This window comes from Sus scrofa, chromosome 4 (assembly GCF_054392235.1).
Source record: "Sus scrofa isolate SSC_HxYL_T2T_F1_AM1 chromosome 4, Sscrofa_HxYL_maternal_Yorkshire_Landrace_v2.0, whole genome shotgun sequence".
Classification (NCBI taxonomy): Eukaryota; Metazoa; Chordata; class Mammalia; order Artiodactyla; family Suidae; genus Sus; species Sus scrofa.
In genome coordinates this window covers 115,437,211-115,455,631 of record NC_139386.1, presented here as the reverse complement: position 1 = coordinate 115,455,631, position 18,421 = coordinate 115,437,211, and the positions used below count along the sequence as shown (strand labels likewise).

General features: G+C 54.0%; 1 long non-coding RNA gene across 3 annotated transcripts in view; it reads right to left on the bottom strand.

The window, feature by feature from the left end:
• Nucleotides 1-619: 619 nt before the first annotated feature.
• LOC102165594 (uncharacterized) overlaps nt 620-18,421 on the bottom strand; it is a 42,841-nt gene continuing 25,039 nt past the window's right edge. For 2 of the 3 annotated variants that reach the window (XR_002343516.2, XR_014843142.1), the window contains 2 exons: nt 13,033-13,142; nt 3,795-6,017 (listed from right to left, as the gene is read on the bottom strand). This is a non-coding gene — a long non-coding RNA (uncharacterized LOC102165594). Of the gene's footprint in view, nt 2,045-2,810; nt 3,496-3,794; nt 6,018-13,032; nt 13,143-18,421 lie in introns of those variants that run through there. The other variant, XR_014843141.1, reaches the window with a different exon arrangement.

Sequence of the window (18,421 nt, the reverse complement as noted above, 5' to 3'; positions counted from 1 at the left end):
CGGGAAGCTTGGACCAGGGGGACTGCAGTGAGTCAGCAGAAAAGGGCTCAGGGAATGCGGGTGGGTGACCAACGGGGCCTGCAGTTGCTGAAGCTTCTGAGGGAGGAGAGGCCGCCCTGCCCTGCCATCCCCGACCCCGGGGAGGAGGGAGGGTGACAGCACGGGGCTGGGTGGTGATGGCCATTTCTCAGCTAGACCTATGTGCCAGGAAGCAGAGGTAGGGGGCTGTGCGCCCCCCCCCCCCATCGGTTGCTCTCCGGCCTCCCCGGTCCGCCCTGGCACTGAAAACCACTCTCCAGCATCGCCGAGCCATTCATTCATTTATCCAGCCATCCATGGAGCCCCTACCACACCAAGATGCATGACTCGTGCCTTCTAGTGGGAAAGGCTGCCTGAAAGATGAGTCCAGGGCAATGTAGGAAGAGAGATGTACGTGAGCTCTTGTAGAAGCCGCTGCGGCTGGCAGCTTGGAGCCCTTGACCTCCAGCCCTTGCTCCAGAGGCCAGGACGGCAGCCGCTGGGGGTGCTCTTCCTTTAGGGTGTCTGGACCTCTGACCTCTCCCAAACAGGACAGGCAGCCCAGACAGGACAGCCCTTCCAGGGAAGAGGAAGGCATGTGTGGGCATGACTGTTAATAATACAGCTATTTTTATTTTCCCAACACTCAGGGAAATACTGTTTCACAACCAAAGGACAAACTTGTAAATGCCACATCTGAAGGAAATCTTTGTAAAATGACTTCCTGCCTCCGGCAGCCCGACAGCATCCCCACAAGCATTCTTCTTGCTGTCTCAGGGTTCTGATGGCCGACTTCTGTTATCACCATGCCAGATATGGAGCTCCTTTCCTGGGCACAGGGTACGGGGTCAAAAAACACTCAGGGAAGGAACACATGCCAATCGGCCCAGACCTCTGGGTGGAAACATTGGAAAGCGGTGGCAGAAGAACAGAACGCTCCCTGGCACAGAGCATGGGGGGGGGTGCCCACACTGCAGGGGTCTTTCTCTTGGTCCCTGGAGTCTTCTCAAGAGGAGCATGACGCTTCCTGCCCTCCTGTCTTCTCCACTGCAGGGCTCAGCTGCTTCCCCTCCTCTGGGCACCGCCGGGCATCCTCCCTGCGTTGCCTGAAGACTTCATCCCAGTCTCACTGTATCCTGCCCTCCTGGTTGTCCTTGAACTTGAAGACAAGCACCTGCCATGTTCCTTCTCACCTCCTCTAATCGCTCCAGGGAATGAGACGTTCACAAAAATCAGAACAGCAGGAAAGTTACGAAGGTTCTGGAATCTCACAGAGTTCATACATCCCAACTGGTTATCCATTTGAAAAAAAGAAAATTCAGCCTTTCCTCACAGGTATACTACAATGTTTTAAATTCCAGATGGGTAAAATATTTAAATATGAAACGACGCCACAGACGTTGTGGGAAAAAAAGCCACACACACGAGTCCATGTTTTGTTATTTTAGGGTAAGACCTTTGAGGCAGAAAACCGGAAAAGTCTGATACATTGAACCACATAAAATTTGTAAAGTTCTGACAACAAAAGCTCTATATACAAAGTCAACACACAAAGGACAAGCTGGGGAAAATATGAGCAGCAGATTACACAAAGGGTTTATAGCCCTCGTCTACAAAGAGTTTTCGCAAATCAATAACAGAGGATACGCAATGGGAAAAGAACAAGGGCCGCGAGCAGGTAATCCATAGAAGAGGAATTACGATTAGGGTACAAGTGGGTGCAGAGATGCTTAGCCTACCTTGCAGTTTAAAAAGGCCAAATTAACTCTACTGGGATGGCAAACATTACAAAGATGGGTGATAGTACATACTGACAAGAGGAAGGTTAATGGGCCTTTTCCTAGGCTATGTTATTGGAAGCAAAAATGGGTAACAACCTTTTTTCGGAGGGAAACTTAGCAATATCTATTAAAGTTTGAATATGCAAGCCCTTCGATCCAAGAGTTCTATTTCTAGGATTTTTTTTTTTTTTTTTTTTTTTTTTTGTCTTTTAGGGCTGCACCCGTGGCATGCGGAGGTTCCCAGGCTAGGGGTCGAATCGGAGCTACAGCTGCTAGCCTACAGCACAGCCACAGCAATGTCAGATCCGAGCCACATCTGTGACCCACACCACAGCTCGTGGCAATGCCAGATCCTTAACCCACTGAGCAAGGCCAGGGATCCAACCTGCGTCCTCAGGGATGATAGTCAGATTCACTTCTGCTGAGCCACGACAGGAACTCCTATTTCTAGGAATTTATCCTGGCATAGAGGTATGCACAGGCTCACACATCAGGGTGCACTGTGAGCAGCTGGAGTGAATTTGCTCTTCACAAACTCGTGCTTGGGCTCTACCCGCTTGGGATGCTACAGGTGCCAGGGGGTGGGGTTCACACAGTCCAGAAAATCCACTTATTTTTCTCTAATCAGGGCCACTTCCAGCCCATCCATCTCTAAAGATGCTCACGGATGCCTGTCTGTTAGCTCTTCAGTTCCCAATCCTCCCTATTTCCCTTTTCCCAACCTCCTAATTTTTATTGGAAAAATCCAGGAGTTCCCTTTGGAGCTCAGTGATAACAAACCCAACTAGTATCCATGAGGCTATGGGTTCAATCCCTGGTTTTGCTCACTGGGTTAAGGAGCTGGCATTGCCACGAGCTGTGGTGTAGGTTGAAGACACGGCTCAGATCCTGTGTTGCTGTGGCTGTGGTGTAGGCCGGCAGCTGCAGCTCCAATTTGACCCCTAGCCTGGAAACCTCCATATGCCATGGGTGCGGCCCTAAAAACCCACACACACAAAAAAATCCCCTGACTTTGGCGAAAGCCCGTGCTCCTCTATCCCCAGAGGGTTAAATCCTGGGGAAACCCCAGAGGGGGAAGGGCACATGACCTAGAGTAAACGGACAGGACAGTCCCTCTCCCCACCACAGTAACTGGCTGACTGGCGAACATGTTACCTAAACTGGGCCATTCAGGGTGCATCTCAGGAGTCTTGCTGGACAGAGCCTAGGACAGAGATTTTTCTTTTTTTATGGATTATGACATGAGCGAATGTGGGCCCTAAACAGCTCTAGGTCTTTCACTGCAAGGAAGAAAATGATTCTGTAGTCAAAGCTAACCCACAGAGCAGGACCGAGCCAAAAGAACCACAGAAAAACGCAACCAGAGCCTGATGATCGTGAGACCCTCTGGATCAAACCATACCTGAATTCCACACAGCCCCTGCTTTTCTGCCACAAGAGCAAACACATTCCCTCCATTGTCTAAGTTGGAGAGGAGATGTTTGTGTGCTTGCAGTGGAAGTTTCCCACAAACACAGAGCCCCTCCCCCTCTCTGACAATCCGGTTCCTGTCTCTGTGAGGCTCAGCCTTGGAAAACAAAGGCCTGTTTTTCCTGGGAGCTAGGAAAGCCCTGACTTTTTTCACTTGCTTGCTTTGGGGTGAGTTGGAGGGGTGTGTGAAGGAGAGAGCAAAACGCCTCCGATCTCCGTGAGTCTCCTGTAACAACATGGGCAAGTCAGATATTAAACACCTCACTAAATTATCTCGCCACATTTGTTTCAGCTGAAAAATTAGAAACAACTCAAACATCCAGCAGTGGGGTAACTACTCATGGTCCATCCTCAGCAGCCTTTGGAAAGATGGAGGAAATGCTACGGGAACTGCCATAAACAACACCCAAAGATATCATTATTGAAAAAGACCAGATCAAAGAAGAGTCACATAATCCCACTCCTGCTTTTTTCAAGTTATAACTATATGGTTCCATCAGGATAAAAAAAGATCTAAAAGGAAGATCACTTTATACAAGAAGTTTTTTATTAGAGTCTGGGATTCTGAAGGATTAGCATTTTCTATATTTTCCATTTTCTTTATTGGATTTTTATGGTTCTTTTGTGGTGGTAACTGGAGGCCTCAAGGGAGCTGTCATTGCTTAAGTGTATAGCCCAGTACCCACCCTCCTTCCAGAAGTTCTAGGCCTGGTCTGTTTTTAGGTCCACACAAGACGCCTCCAGGATGGCCAGGGCTTCAGATCAGTGCTGTGTGCTCTGTTGTTCTTACCCTGGCGAATACTGCCAGGGAGAGAGTGATAGGGCACCACGCTGGGGCGGAGGGCTGACCTGCTGTTTGATGTCATTGGAGGAAGACATTGACTTGGAGAGCAGGCTGAGTAATGACCCTCAAAAGTATCAGATCCTCATCTTGTGAACTCTATAAATGTTACTTTATATGGAAAAAAGCTGTTAGCAGATGCAAGATTAAGGATCCCGGAGTTCCCACAGTGGTGTAACGGGGGGACCTGTGCCGTCTCTGCAGCATCGGGATGCAGGTTCAATCCCAAGCCCAGGACAGTGGGTTAAGGAGCTGGCATTGCTGCAGCTGTAGCATAGGTCGCAACTGCAGCTCGGATCTGATCCCCGGCCCCACAACTCCATATGCCGTGGGGCAGCCAAAAAAGGAAAAAAAAAGAAAAGAACCCTCAGCTGGAGGGATGCTTTTGCATTATCCAGGCAGGTTCTAAATGCAATCACAGGAGTCCCTACAAGAAATGCAGAAGGAGATGTGACACAGATGGAAGAGGAGAAGCCAATGAGACCACAGAGCCAGCCACAAGCCAAGGGATGCTGGCAACCATGAGAAGCTGTGAGAGGCAAGGGACAGATTCTCCCTTCAAGACTCTGGAGGGAGCCTAGCCCTAGGGACACCTGGAATGGGGCCCACCTTGATACTGATTTTGGACTTTTGGCCTCCAGGACTACGAGAGGGTAAATTTCTGTTGTTTGAAGCCACTAAGTTAGTGATAACTTGTTCCAGCAACCACAGGAAACTAAGATAGCTTTAGAAAGTGAGCCGTAGCTCTAGCTGTACAAAATGCTCTTCCCCGCTAATGTGCCTGCCTAATTAGACACTGCTCAGGTTGAACAGAAAAGGGGGGTGCCTTTTCTAGACGCCCTTGAGAGAATCCCAGAGCCATCTGATGAGCCGTGGCACTTGTGACCAAGGGTAGGAGGGGTCCGTGGACCCCACCCTTGGCTCTCCAGTAGGCCTCGGCTGGGGTGGGAGGCCAGAGGGGTTGCCTAGCAACCCCAGAGGCGTAGCAGGGCTCCCCGCTGTGTCCTGGTTTCTCTTCAGAGCCCCTATGTGTGTGCATTGTTAGAGTGCAAAGGCTATTAAAAAAAAATAACAAACATCAACCCTCGGCTCAAAATAACTTCCCACGTTCTAAAAATGGAATTCTGCCCAGTAGTAACATTTCTCACTCCCACAATAGTAAAATTTCTCACCCCCTCGTGCTCTGCGGGTTTGTGACTCGCCTAAGAGGGAACTACTATTAATGGCAGTTTCCACCTGATGTAAGGCCCTTGGTGAGCCACCCGCCCATGGAGGGTGACAGTCCCTCCTTGCGTAACAGGCCCCTTGCCTTCCTTTCACAGAACCTCTCCAAGGCCATTACGGTTTTGTCTGTTCTGCTATACATGGTCTCTCGTCGGTCACAAAATAATACTAATTACAATAACGGTAATAAGAAATCAACTACTTACATAGCTCTTGCCGTGTGTCAGGCACTATCTTCAGCAGATGTACTAACTCAGATACTTCTCATGAGTCTCCTATGGCGAACGTACTATATTCCCGTCCTCACTTTACAGGTGACACAGCTGAGACCCAGAGAGGTGAGGACCTTGCCCCAAAACACACAACCGCCAGGGAGCTTAGCTGGGGTTTGAAACCAGGATGAAGGGCTCCAAGATATGTACTCACCTACTACTCTAGTATGTTGCTGGCTGGAGCCGGGGATGGGAGGCTAAGCTGGCCAGCGGCCGAGGCCTTTCCTCTGCGCAGAGTGAGCTGTCTTGGGTAGGCCCTAGGCTGAGATTTGGGCTTCACTGGTAGGGGAGCTGCCCAGCTTCCTCCTGGTCAGGGCCTCCGTGGCTTGTAAAGGTGGGCACCCAGCAAATGCTCTCCCCTGCTGTCCTCTATCTTCTCTTCCTGCTGGGGAGCTCTGCAAAGGCTGGGACCTTGAGCAGGAAGGGGAAGAGGATCAGTGCCCATGGGGGCGGCATCCATGCAGGGCCGGCCTGGCTAGTTGAGATAAACCGAGTATAGAACTTGAGTAGGGAGACCTGGCCCCCAGTTCTGGTTCTCCCAGGTTCGAGAGGAGGCCTCACTCTCTCTGCATCCCAGACTTTCCCTCTGTAAGCCAAGGGATTAGATGTGCTTTGATATGGGAAAGCCCTCAAAACTGCTCTACAAATCCAAGTTGACCTCCTAAGTTTCCGGAGAGACGCAGCAAGGCCTCAACAGCAAAATTCTGCAATGTGTGTGAAATCATCTCTCACTTAGACGCTGGGCCTTCACTAGCAAAACAGGGGTTAAAAATTACACATATCCCCGTTGTTGCTTGACTTAAAGAGACACCGCACAGGTACGCTCCTCTGGCAGGCGGGGCCCCACCCCCTGGAGCCCACCAGGGAGGCGCTCCTGCTCCCCTGGACTCCGGGGGCTGGTGGCATGGAGGCTGGGATCCTTGGGAGATGAAAGGAAACCAGCTGAAGGGGTTGCAAACTGGACAAGCCTGATGCTTTTTTTTTTTTTTCCACCCAGCAAAAACAGCACATAAAAAACCTTCAGAGTGGAGTTCCTGTTGTGGCTCAGCAGTCATGAACCCAACTAGTATCTATCCACAAGGATGCCGGTCCGATCCCCGGCCCCACTCTGTGGGTTAAGGATCCGGCATTGCTGGGAGCTCTGGAGTAGGTCACAGATGGGGCTCAGATCCCTGGTTGCTGCGGCTGTGGTGTAGGCTGGCAGCTGTAGCTCCAATTCGACCTCTAGCCCGGGAACTTCCATATGCCACACGCGCAGCCCTAAAAAGCAACAAACAAACCAACAAACCAACCTTCCGAGTACCCTGGACGGGAGAGGACAGCCCCCTCTTTAGTCCTTTCCCCATAGAGCCCACCCTCCCCGTTGTCTTAGGCAAGGCTGCTTCCCACACTTTGTAACTGCCTGGGCACAGCAGGCCCGTGAGTTGGCCTTCCGAGAATCTGGACCTGAGTGTTTGGATATCCTGGGGTGGCGGGGGGAGCAGAGATGCCGCTCCCACCCCTGCCGCATCCAGGTCCTGGCAGCGCTCAAGTGGGTGCACTGCGAGGAGATGGCTGAGCTGATCTGGACCCCGTTGCTCTTCCCTCACCCCCGCCCACCCCCCCAGAGACCAGAGCGCCAAGTCCAGCCCCGGCCAGTCTGCTGCCTCCTCTCCTTTGTCGTGGGGTCCCTGGACCCCCTTTGCCCCAAGAGGGTCGGGCAGAGAGAGGCAGTGTTTCTGCTGGGCTGGTAGAGGAGGCTGAGGGCTGAGTGCACCCTGGCCAGCAGCCCAGGAAGCCTGAGCATGTAATTAAAAGATTGTATCTTCTTGGGTCTGCCTCTGGGGACAAGAGTTGGGTCTGCCTCTGGGGACAAGAGCTCCCAGTGTTGTCCTGATCCTGTGACCTCCGTCTGGGCAGTGTCCCCTGCTGCCTGGCTCTGTTCTATCCCTTCAGGCAGGCTGGGCAGGTCCATTTCAGCTGGTTCGGAGCACAGAGGGGATGGACTCCCCTTCTGTCCTTCAGGCCTCCTAACAGAGCCGCCCCGCAGAGTCATGGTCTTGCCTCTCGTGCACACGCACCCTTGCTGTTGGTAAAGCATCGTGCATCCATCCTGGTGGGGGGGAGTCAACACAGAGCTACCCAGCTGGTCAGTGGAAAGCTGAGCCTCAGATACAGCCCTGCTGTGTGCTGTGCCCCCTGTCCATTTCCTCCCCACCCCAACTCCCCTGCTCGGAGGACCATGGACTGTGGGGGTGAGGTGGGGTGCAAGAGGAGAGCCCCTTCCTCCAGAGCTAGACAACGGCTTTAAGGGATCCAGATGGTCAGGGAACACTTTGGTCTTTACCAGTAAGACCCCGAGACATCAAGCCAATACGGCCACGGCGGCCCCCACTCCCGCATGGGCCCAGTTTCAACCGGCAAAAGGAAGGAAGGCAGGGAAACGTGCCCAGTGGAGAAAAGAGACCAGCTGCTGGGACACCAAGGGGAGGGAGGACAGGGCAGGACAGAGGGGCAGGGGCAGGGGCTAGGAACATGGCACCTGGGCAGAAGGGAGGACGTTTAAGGGGATGAGCTGCTGGGCTGCCGCATCGTCCTGTCTTTCTTCTTCTCGGTGGCTGATCAGGACCTGGAGCTGAGCATGTGCTTTCTGAGCCTGGTGGCCTGGCCACAGAGGCTGGGCATGGCCCTGGAGACCCCTCCCACCCACGAACCCACTGAGGTATGTGGGCCCATCCTTGTTATAGAGCCTGGAAGGGGGCAGCCGACAGGGAGGGACCTGCCCACTGTCTCCTGGGCAGGGCGCTGCTCTCCCAGGTCTAGGTGGGAGCAGCTGCCTTTCTCTGGGCGCTGCTCTCAGCCAGGCTCTGTGCTGAGCACAGTACAGGCAGCATTGTTAGCCCATTTTACAGATGAGAAGACCAGGACTCAGGGGGAAAGTCTCAGCTGAGGCCAATGCCAGGAGTAGAATCAGCAGAGTCAGACTCCAGAGCCTGCTGGGCCGCTGCTCCTACCCACCCTTTGAGGGGCTGGTAGGAAGCCCCTTACGCTGCTGCTGAAAGGTCAGGAAAGACCAGGAGAGCAGAACCTTTAAGGATGTAAGAGCCAGACCGGGAAGGAAGGGCAAAGCATTCCCAGGGGTGGGAACAGCATGAACAAAGGCCGGCAGCAGCGCAGAGCCTTGTCGGAGGACAATGAGCAGCTGGGCGGATGGAGCAGAGGAAAAGCGGAGAGAGGCATGTAGGTGAGGCGGATCACACTCTGACCAGCTCGCCACGGGCTTCCTGAACACTGGGCTGCAGAGCAAGGCCAGGGCCAGAGGCAGCTACGGACAGGCTTTAAGCAGGACCGCCTGCGTGGCCATGCTTGCTTCGGGAGAGGCTCCCTCCAGCCACAGGAGTGGCATGGAGAGCAGTTAGGAGGTGTCAGTCGAGAAGCAGTGTCCTACGTCCTGGAAGAATTCTAGGATGCGTGCCCTGAGCAGCTGGGACCAGCAAGGCGGCAGCCTCCCCCCCCCCCCACAGCCCTCCCCCTCCCCGGGCCCGACGGTCATCTTCCCCTCCGGTTTGGCTGGAGGGCTGAGCAGGCGCAAAGCACAGATGCGACTGGTGCCAGTGCGGTTGGGGAGGCTGTCATTCTTGTGGATGAGTCAGTGGCCTGCACTCTGTGCCAGCCCCAGCGGCTTGCCGGGACTGGGACGAGGATTCAAGGAAGGGTGGGGGCGGGAGGCTGGGGGTGGGGCGGGGGTGATGGCTTGAGATGCCCCCCGGCCAGCCTTGCTTCCACCTCTGCTTCCACCCAGAAAGCAGGGGTTTGAGTTTGGCAGCCTCTTTCTGCACAGAGGCTGGGCAGCCCCAGTTAACCCCTCCAGTGCCAACCTTGCTGTGTCCTGGCCCTGCCCTGGGTCCTAGCCTACAGGGGTACCCCAAGCTAGGACTGGGAGGTCAAGCTTTCGTTTCCTTCCTCTTTCAGATCAACACTGCCTGGGCTTCCAGCTCTCCCAGCCTGAATCCCAGGGCCATCTTGGTCCTGATGCCAGGCCCAGGGGCCTGTGCCTACCTCCAGACCCGCCCTTTCTAGTATGTTCCATCGCTGCCAACCTGTGCCTCGAACAGATGTAAATAACCAACCAGGAGCAGCCTGCCTTCCCAGGAAGGTAGCTGCCGGCCTGGGCTTCATCAGAGGAATGGATTCTGATGGTAGAGCCCCAGGGTGGGGGTGGGGAGCATGGAGGTGCAGGGGGTGGGGGGGTGCTGTCTGAGGCTGCTCAGACCACACTTCTGACATCCAGCAAGTCTGGACGACAAGCTGGGGTAGCTTTGTCTTGGGGGTCCCTGGAGCTGTGTTCTGAGGGCCCCCCACGGGAGCGGGCTGGCTCTGTTGAGGGATCGCTGGGGTGTGGGCCCTTGGCTCAAGGGAGCGGGGACAGGAGAACTGGTGATGTCACTGTCCTCATTAAACATAGGGCCCCAAGGTCGGAGGGGGTCCCTGGTTCAGGCTGGGCTGCTCCCCTGGTTCCATCTGAGGGTGGAAGGGATGTCTGAGGGAGAACCCCAGGGGGCCCCTCTGAGGGCCGGGGACAGGGACAGGGGTCAGGGGAAGGTGGCTTTAGGGGGATTCCATGCACAGTGGAAAAAAAGGACTGAGGCAGGAAAGATGACTCCACCAGCTGTCCCCTCCCTTCATAAAGCAAGAGGAGTGGGTGGAGCTGAGGGGTGGCTGAGTAATGTCCTCAGGGGGAGGGCCAGAAATGAGGACATGTGACCCTCGGTGGCTCAGGGGCCAGTGAAGTCACTCTTTCTCCTGGCCTCGGCTTCTCCATTCTCTCAGGATGACAGGGTGCCCTCCTGATGCAAGCTCTTTCTTAATGACACGAGACCAGACTCCCTGATCCGCCAACCCTCCCTCCTTCGTCCCTCTGCTCACAGCCATCGAAGAGAAAGAGGAGCCGTGTCCCTGTGCCAGTGGGGTGGGTGGAGGGCACAGATGCACAGATGGTCAATTTTCACGTGGAAGGTCAACATCACAGCGCAGAGAGGTCCAGGGCAGAGAGACGTGGGGCCCCCAGACAGAGGCTGGCTCTGCTCAGTCATGACCAGGAGGGCTTCACAGAGAAGGTGGCATTTCTTAAAGCAAGAGCGGTGACTGGCTTTGAGGAGCAAATGGGAAAGGACCTTCTAGGCAAAGGGCAGGGGCTCACCAGGACGAGGGTAACTGGAGGGGGCCTGAGGAGGAAGTCCCTGCCACGTGGTGGAAGCGGGGATGGAAAGAAGCAGGAGGGATTGCCTTGGATGGGGAGGGCGTCGCCAGCCCATCATCTGGACTTGATGTTGAGTGAAGAGGGAGAGAGGATCTTGGTCTAATGTAAAGCAGGTGGGGCCCAGAATGTGACAGGCCTGCGTTCAAGCGCAGGTCTTACCACTTAGCTGCCAAGCTTGGGCTGGGCGCTTAACACCCAGGAGCCTCAGTGTCCTCATCTGTACAATGGGATCGCTGTGCTGGGGTTTCTGTACACATCAGCCGTGACAGTGCTTTGCAAGCTGTAAAGAGCTCTGCAAGCTCCAGGCGTCCTTAGGGTAGCACCACAGCAGTAGCCCACTTCTGCATTGACCTTTTGGGGTGCCACTTCCTGGGGGATGGCCCCAGAGGGCTGCTCTCACCAGGCAGGCTAGTGTTCAGGCAGAGGAGGATGTTTTTGACGTTCACCATAACCTCTGTGGGTCACTTTGTCTGGGTACAGCCGCTGCCCACCCAGGGTCTCGGGGGGCCTGCCGTGGAAGGCCTGGGGGCAAGGGGACCGGAGCCTGAACTTAGTGCTGGAGAATGTTCTAGTGGTACTTCTGGCCTTTGGGCCATGAACACTGGGACAGTGGGGCATGAGAGGGTAGGGCCAGTGTACCCACAGTGGGCCAGGGACCCCTGTGGCAAAATAGGGCCACATGGCAGCAGGTGAGTGAGGCCGGGAGTGGGTTGGAGACACAGTGGGACCGAGAGGATGTGGAGAAAAGGAAAGAATAGAAACAGACAGGTGGGGCTGATGGCGCTCCCTCACCGTCAGCTGCTCCCCCCACAACCCCACATCCCCCCCTTCCCCTGGCCCCTGGTCCCAGCATCCTCAGCTTTGGAGCAGAGACTGGAGGGAGGAAGGAAGGGGCCCTTTACTTGAGTGCTTGTCGACGCCTCTTCTCGGGCCTGCCTGCCCCACGCTGTGCTGTGGGAGCAGCTTCGCCACCCCTGTTTCCTCCCCCCACCCCCCACCCCGCCTCAGCCTGAGCCATAGCCCCCAGGGGTCTGTGACTCAGCAGGTCTCTGCCAGCGGGTGGGGCCCCAGCTGGCTACCTGAGCTCAGGTCCCCCAGTGCTGAGGCGCTGCTCAGAGCCAAGCAGTCTTCAGCGCCCCCCCGGCTCTTGCACCCTCTCTAGGGCCCTCCACTGCTCCAGTGGCCCGTGAGGTCACTCCGTTAGCCACGCTGGGGTACCAGGACAGGGCCATGCTGGGGGCACTCAGCCCGGCCCTGTTGCTTGCACTGAGTAGGTGCCATAAATATGTGTTGAATGGAATTTTTGCCTCCGATGGGGATTTTCCACTGCAGCCAGAGAGCGCCTCCCGGGCCTGCCTGCCCCCGGCCCAGCCCTTGCCGCCTCTACTCACAGGCACACCTTTCCTGCCCCTCTTCCCCACACGCGCTTCCCCAGACACCCCTTCAGATCGCTCCCCAAACCTCTGCATCCCAAGGTCCTCTCCTTCCCCGCAGCCTCCCCCGGGCCCTGTCTTCCTGTCATCACGAGCTCTGGCAGCGCCCCACAAGTGCTGGGCGGGGTCTGCCGTCCACTCCCTCGGTCTTCGTCCTCCCTGGGTTCACGCCTCGGCGCTGTGACCGAGAAAAACAGGCCCCGGAGCAGAATCTGCTGTGGATTTGTGTGTGTTCTGTGTTGAGGGGGAAGAGGTTTCCTCAAGGGCCAGGGCCTGTCCTATTCCCAAAAGGCATGTCCTGTTTGTCCAGGGCAGGTCTGGCTCAGGCCTGTTCCCCGGGACTAATTACTTAACAGCACCAGAAGGTCTATGGCCCCCTAACCAGAGAGGCTGCTGCGGGCCCAGGGCGTGGAAACCGAGCCCCTGCCCAGCCTCAGGGTCCAGCGAGACCCTGTGGAGCCTCCAGCCTCACCATCCAGGGGAGCGCCACTCCCCTGACTGAACCAGGGCTTCCAATGGGGGCCGACTCACGAGGTACAGAGTTACAGGACAGTCCGTGCTTCCTGGCAGTGTAACCTGCAGGAGCATCGAAGAAGGTCCGGCAAGAAAGGGAGCACATTTGCAAGCCCTAAACTTCCTCTAGTCACAGTGAGAAGTACCTACCACATTACTAAGCAACACTGTGACAGAGATCGTGCTATGGCCTCCATTTTATAGAGGCAGAATTGAAGCACAGAGAGGTTAAGTGACTTACCAGAGGTCACACAGCTAGGAAGCCAGGTTTCAAACACCAGTGCCATGTTTTTCACCACTATATTATAATTCTTCACATCTGATGCTTCAGTAATATTGACCGTAGGGATTCTGTGAAGGCAAAATAAGGGCAAATGTGTGAGATTGCTTGGTAAATTACAAACACTTTTACAGGGAGTTCCCATCATGGCGCAGCAGAAATGAACCCCGACTAGGAACCATGAGGTTGTGGGTTCGATCCCTTGCCTTGCTCAGTGGATTAAGGATCTGGTATTGCCACGAGCTGTGGTGTAGGTCGCAGACACGGCTCAGATCCTGGGTTGCTGTGGCTGTGGTGTAGGCGGGCAGCTGTAGCTCTGATTCGACTCCTGGCCTAGGAACCTCCACATGCCACGAGTGTGGCCCTAAAAAAGCAAAAGAAAAAAAAAATAAAAAGAAAAAGAAACAAACATTAATGAATTGTAAAGTATTTTGGAAATGGCTATCTTGTGACAAGCGGTGGCGATACAGTAGAAAATAAATTTGTAAACTTCTAAATCCTTTGTCTCCAAACTCATCATAAAGTGAGATTATGAATTTTTCCTCTCTTCTTTTCAGCTGAATACATTATAATAGAATTGCCTTGATGGCTAGTTTTAGTCATTTGTTTTTATGCTCAGGATCACCATCAAATCCAGCTGACCCTTATTCTAAAGTGTCTCTTGGCTGGAGGCCTGTCGCCCTCTTGTTTTCGAGGGTTTTACCCACAGCTGAGTCTACATCGCATCTCGCCTAACTCACTGCGACGGCTTCCAAGCTATCGCTCTGCTTCTGGCCACTCTCGTCTCACGTGCAGCCTTCCCATAGCTGCTGCTCGAAAATTTGGTATGGTTCTCACCATTCCCCAAAGGGTCTACAACAGGAGATAAGGCAGGACAGGGAAATAGAAAGCAGGATAATGAAAAGAAAACTGGCCAGTTTTTCATTATTCACTGATGATATCATTGCAAACCGAGAAAACCTGAGAGAATTCAACAAAAGGCAAATACTTTTGGTGGCTAAAAAAAGAGCAGTTGAGGAGTTTCTGCTATGGTGCAGTGGGTTAAGGATCCCCTATGACTGCAGCTGTGGCAAAAGTCACAGCGGCAGCTCGGATTTGATCCCTGGCCCAGGGGCTTCCGTATGCTGCAAGCTTGTCCAAAAACAAAGAAACAACAAAAAAAGTTGACATGTACGTAGAACACAGGCCCCGTTCTAAGGGCCCTACATGCACGGTCTGGGACAGGGGCTCAGTGTCTTCATTTTGTGGACAAGGCCACTAAGTCAGGGAAGTTCAGTGGCTGGCCTGAAACCTGGCTGGTTTGGTCCCTGTTCTGCTTCCTTGGCTACTCTGCCATTAACAGCTTTTCTACGTACCAGCAATTACTTCACACAAGATATTCTAGGAGGGCAAGATATAGATATAGTAGCCATCAGAGATGCTGGCATTTCCCCCCTTGGTGCCTCGTTTTGTCACCTGCGTCCCATAGCAGCTGCCCTAGTGCCCAGAGTCTCACACAGCCCCTCACAAAACAGTCATCAGTTTCCCGCCCTTATGCCACGGACACCAGGGCCCCCACCCCTAGCCCAGGGATCCAGAGGAGAAAACTGACACAGCCCTTCATCAGGCTTGTCCCTTCCTTAGGGAGAACGCAATTGTCCATAGCAGCCTGGTTTGCAAAGTTGCAACTCTGCCTTCCATAGACATAGCCAAAATCCTCCTGAAATCATAGCTGCATTTCAGGGAAGGGCCTTTGGTAGTTATCAGGCCCATCTGGGGAATTCCTCTTGAACAAAAGAGTAGAGTGCCCTAAGTGAGGGTTGCTGCCTCCACTTCTTACCAAAAAGCAATGCCTTGCAGCTGGGCTGGCAGGACCCCCTGGGAGCAGCAGTGGTGACCTCCCAATGTCTCAGGACCCAGGGGTGGCATTGGTGACACCATCTTGGTTTGCTAGTAGAGGGCGCGTATTATGACTTCCCGCATCCATTTGACAATTTCTCCAGGGCTGAGATAATATCTCCTCCCTCTTCTAATCACTTCAACAGCACCAAGTAACGCTCTGAAAGGAACAGGATGCTAACTGGCTGATTGACTAAGCTATGGCCTATGATGCTCCCTCTGGAAGAAGTTGGAGGAGAGTATTTATTGAGCATTTTTGTACGTATCCGGGGTGTTAGGTACTAAAACGTGCCATCTAATTTCATCTCCACGGTAACCTTCTGGAGGAAGTGTCATCTGAATCACTGTAGGTGTGAGGGACCTGAAGTTCCAAGGAGTCAAAGGACTTTGAGTAAATTGTGTGGCTGGGGATGGAACACCAGCCCATTGGCTGCAAAGCCCACGTGCTTCCTGTTGTGTTACGCTACCTCCAGAGGAAGCCACCTTCTTGGTGAAGGGACCTAACAGTGGAGAGGGTTATGAGTTAAGCATCTCCTCAAGAAGCAAGACAGCGACAGTGGGACACTCCCTCACAGGATGAGAAAATTCCAAGACAGAGGGCCTGGGAGAGGGGGCTAGGGACAGGGCAGGACTTCGAAGGAGGGATGACCTCCCCTGAGACATCTCACTAACAGGAGGGTGCCGGAAGCCCCGTGGGACAGAGCTTGTGCAGAGTGCCCCCTGGGTGGGGTGAGCCCAGCAAGGCCTGCCAGGCCCCCCGCCGCCACCAGCTCTCAAGGTCCCCTGCTCCGAGCCTGTCTGTGGGATAGGACGACCCCACTGGGAGACCTGGACCGGTGGCTTTCCCAGCCCAGGGTCTCTGCTGCCACTAAGGCTGAACCCGCAGCTTCTCTCCCTTGGGCCGAGTTAAATGCCAGGATGCCAACAGAGTAAACAGGAAGAAGGGTGTTTGATTTAGTCCCTGAGGATCAGCCTGTCCTCCAGGAGGAGGGGAGATGGCAGGGGCTCTCTGTCACCACCAGCTCCTGTCCCAGCCCAGCGGTTTCTCTAGGTCTTATGCAATTCCTTGCGGCTTTTTCGAGGGATGGGGGTTCGGGTGGAGCAGGATTGGGTGAGAAAAGAGGGACTTAGGGGGCTCCGGAGGTAGGAGTCTGCAGAGAGTGGGGCTGGAGCACTGGGACAGCTTGTACTGAGTTCTTTTCCGTGCGCCGGCGCCGTGATGGGCAATTCATGTCCATCATTGCTCTGAACCATTCCAGCTGCCTGGGAGCTGGCTCATCTTACCGTCTCCATTGCACTGATGGGGGAAGCTGAGGCTTAGAAGAGGAGCCAGATCTGCCTGCCTCCCCAGCCAGATTCGGGAGGGGTTCGGGAGGGGTTGGGAAGAGGGTCTGAGCAGAGAGAACCAGGGCCTGCCAGGCTGGCCTGGCGTCCAGACCATTGTAGTTCTGGGTTCCACTCCTGAGGCCCCACATCTCACCTCCCCTGTCTCCTCCCTCCTCCCTTTGGCAGGCCTGCCTCTTTCAGGTACTTGCTACTGTGCCCTTTGCCCCAGTAAAACCTGCTCTCTGCAGGGGCCCGATGGTTCACCAATGACTCAGAAGGCAGCCAAAGTGCTCTGAGAAAAGCACCAGGCATGGAAGATCTGGCTCCAAGCCCTTTCTGGGCCACTTATGAAACAGAGGAAGATAACTTGGGAGAAAGAGCCTAGACAATGGCCTGACCTAGAGTAGGTGCTCATTAAAATTTTCATTTCTAAAAGCAGAGGTGATAACCCAGCCTCACAGTCTGTGTTAAGGTCGCACAGATATTCTGCATGCGAATCCTCTTAGGAACTGTAAAGTTATTTCACTGTAAGCGTATTAGTATGATCTCAGGAATGCGTGTGTTTTATGAGAGCAAAGCCTTGAGCCAAGAGATGAGGGCCTGACTGGCTGGGGAGTTTTCCTGGGTACAGAAAGTCCCCACAGCTCCTCATGGAACACACCTAAAATCCCACAACTTGTCTGTGGCTGCCGGCTGTGAGGTGGAGGCCAGGCTGAGCTGGTCAAAGACTCTCATGAGGAACCCTAGGGCTGGGTCCCTCGGAGCTCCGGAGAATTTCCCAGGGAGCAAAAAGTCCTATTTGCAGAGGGTATAACATCGGCTTAAGTGGCTGGAGGTTTGTCTCTAGAGAGGGGCTCGTGGTGGTTGCAGGGGAGCTCCAGGGCATACCTCCACAGCTCTGCAAACCGGCTCCCCTTAGGCCAGAGGACAGACAGACAGACAGACAGGAGGGCACTGGGAGGGCACTGCAGGTTGCACTCTTCTCACAGATCCCCCTCAATTTCTGCCAGGCACTTTGCTCCCAGCTCCCCCTCCTGCTGGCACTAAGAACTAGCTATTTCCCTGCTGCGAGCACTCAAGGATCAAGGCTTGACATGGCTCACACAAGTCGCCCAGCTCTGAAGAGGGTTTAAATCCAGATTCGTCAATCCAACACCCAAGTTCTATCTGTTACATGGTATAGCTTCCAAGTGGGGTCATCTTTAAAGTTTTTTAAATTTTAGATGGTGGTAAAAAGAAAAAAATACATGACATAAAATTTACCATCTTAACCTTTTTTTTTTTTTCTTTTGCCTGCACCAGCAGCAATGTGGAAGTTCCCCAGCCAGGGAGTGAACCCGCCCCGCCATCGCAGCTCGCACCACAGCTGTGGCAATGCTAGATCCTTAACCTGCTGTGCCACACGGGAACTCCCTACCATCTTAATCTTTACGTGTACAGTTCAGCCGTATTAAGTATTTTCACACTGTTGTGCAACAGATCTTTAGAATTTTTCATCTTGCAAAAATGAGACTTGTACCCATGGAGTAACAACTCCCCGGTCCCTGTTCCCCTCTGCCCTGGCTGTCATCATTCTACTTTGTGTCCACTCCTTTGGATATGTCCTTTCAGGCGAACCCTATCGTATTTGTCTTTTTCGTGACTGGCTTATGTCATTTCGCAGAAGGTCTTCAAGTCTCACCCATGTTGCAGCACGTGACAGGATTTCCTTATGTTCAAGGCGGAATAACATTCCATTGTATCTGTACAGCACATTTTTACAACATAAACAACAGACGTTTATCTCCCACAGTTGTGGAGAGTGAAAGTCCAAGACCAAGACACCAAGAGGTGTGGCGTCTGGCGAGGACTCTCCCTCTTCCTGGTTCTTAGATGGTACCTTCTGGCCAGAGTCTCCTCTGGGGGAAGGGCTCTATATGACACATTTTCTTTTTTATACATCACATTTTTTCAACCCACCTATCCTTCCGTGGGCACTTGGGTTGCTTCCCCCCCTTGGCTGTTGTGAATAATGCTGCAACAAACAGGGTGAGCAGCAGCATCCATGAAAGCAAAGGGATTTGCACGTGCACCCGTGTACCTGAAGACGTGAACACACGTACACACGACTGGCGTGTACCTCTGTCCCCACCGAGAGCAGACCCAG